The 2225-nt window shown below is 42.6% G+C and overlaps 1 pseudogene; it reads right to left on the reverse strand.

The window, feature by feature from the left end:
• Positions 1-374: 374 nt before the first annotated feature.
• LOC108887005 (relaxin-3 receptor 1-like) lies at positions 375-1592 on the reverse strand (annotated as a pseudogene).
• Between the last annotated feature and the right edge of the window lie 633 nt (positions 1593-2225).

A 2225-nucleotide genomic window follows, 5' to 3' on the forward strand; every position in this document is an offset into this window, starting at 1 on the left:
TAACTATTGTATAGGATTTTATGATAATTATATGAACAATAATAAGGAGGAGGAGAAGAAAAGGAATAGGAAGGGCCTCATGCAGAATTGAGGGACATCTGAAAGTTAATTTGTAGTGAATTAGTCTCATGTTTAAATTTTTATCATGCCGTGAATCAGGCTCAAATCTTCATGAAGCCCATTCAGTCAGCTAAACTGTAAATCACAAGACCCATAAAAGCTTAGGTGCAGAGGATCTAAACTATACAAGCTGTATATCCTTAGAGGAAAACACTGGTCTTTCTAAAGCACATAATGAAAACTTTCAAAATAAAACATCATTCTACATAAAACTTAAGTATAGGTGGAAGGAATTTGATCACTGTGGTGTGGCTTTACAGAGTGGACACTACTGTTGGAAGTGCTGACAGTGGTGCATAACCCTTGTGTCAGATTGGGTTGTCTGGCTGTACATGTTGTTGAGTGGAATGGCCAGTTGCCCAGCTTGTGCTGATCCCTCCTCAGAGTTAATGCCATAAGGCATCTTGGACATAATAGCTAGGCTCAATTTGAAGAGCACGTTATGGAGAGCCACACGGTATTCTTTTCTAACCAGGCAGTAGATGACAGGGTTGAAGCAGCTGCTGGTGAAAGCCAAGCAGTTAGCCAGAGGGAAAAAGTATGTTTGAGCAGAGTAGAATGAGGGGCTGATATCAACTATGTCAAGCTGGATCAGGGCCACCCAAAGTGTGAGGACATTATATGGGGAACCAGCAGGCGCAGAATGAGAGTACCACCACTGCCACAGACTTTGAAATATCAGCCTTTCGGCGGAGAGTTGGTGCCTTTCAGTTTATGGCGACAGAGGAAGCGCAGCAGAAGCATGTAGGACAGGGATGATGATGGCGTAGGGCAGCAGAAATCCCAGCACTACTCGCAGGAGCTGGTTTATTCCGAGCCAGGCTGTACCATCTGGGAAACGGAGCAGACATGCTGTGTCGTTGGCTACTGCCCACTAGTCTCAAGGTCTGCAAACACACCTCGGGGTGTCGCCGCTATGAGTGCTCCGGCCCAGATAAAAGCTGTGACCACCGGAGAAGTGCAAGATCTGCTGCACAGGGAGGCCCTGGATTTGAGAGCAGTTGCCACATAACAGTACCGGGTCAAACTCATAGCTGTCAGGAAGAAGCAGCTAGCAAAGACGTTCAGCCCAGTGAGTAAAGATACGGCCTTGCATGTGGCCAAGCCAAAAGGCCAGCTGTAGTCCATTGCAATGTCCACGGCCCAAAAGGGCAAGGCCAGGGAGAACAGCAGGTGGGCCAAAGCTAGGTTGAACACCAAAGAAATTGATGGTGCCTGTGGTGATGGTGTGAGTAGAATAAAGCAGGAACATCACTAACAAGTTCCCCAACACTCCTGCTGTAGCCACAACAAAGTACACCACAGAGATGAGTATTCGTAACCAGGGAGACCCATCATCAGCAATCTCCAGCCAATTATCAACACTCCTGTTGTAGAAAATGAGATGGGAGTTTATTACAGGATTGACCTACACTGCAACCTCTGAGGATGCTGCTGAAGAACTCAAGTCTCTTGAAGTCAATGTTAGACATTCTGGCTACCCTGAGAGATATCTGTTGATAGTTAAAGTTGACCAGTTTTTATTATCTGAGATGTTTCCGCTTGTCCTCCTCGTTCCAATAATGAATTAAAAATGTAACTTCTGGTTGTCTGTTTATTAGCTGACAGTCATCTATCCCTGCAAGGAAAGAGGAAATTATTATTACATAATAGGCGCTGCAGTTTAATGAGTACATAAGTAGATTAGCCTTCTCAGATAAACAAATTACACTTAAGTGTTACCCACAGAGTTACATAATCCATTTTAGATCTCAAAGAATCAAACTTCTATAAATAAACATATGAAGTGATTAAAGCAATTTTGCAGTTTGAAGTGGAAACGCTGTCTAGAGTCTTCCAGAGTGATTTTTTGTTTTTATCATGCAATAATACCAACATATCATAATCTACATCCATATAATCTCTAATAATCTGTATTAGCTCATTGCCAATCATTATCAGGCGTTTTGAACGTTTTAAAATTAGGGAGGTTTAGATGCAATATGAAATAATAAACGTGTTTGCAATTTACATCATTAGCATGAATGAACGTCAAGATATTTTCACATTGATAATAAAGACAGACTGATGAAGCCTGGGTAAATCAGAGGATGCACAGAAAGGCA

Source organism: Lates calcarifer, unplaced genomic scaffold (assembly GCF_001640805.2).
Source record: "Lates calcarifer isolate ASB-BC8 unplaced genomic scaffold, TLL_Latcal_v3 _unitig_1176_quiver_3101, whole genome shotgun sequence".
NCBI lineage: Eukaryota > Metazoa > Chordata > Actinopteri > Centropomidae > Lates > Lates calcarifer.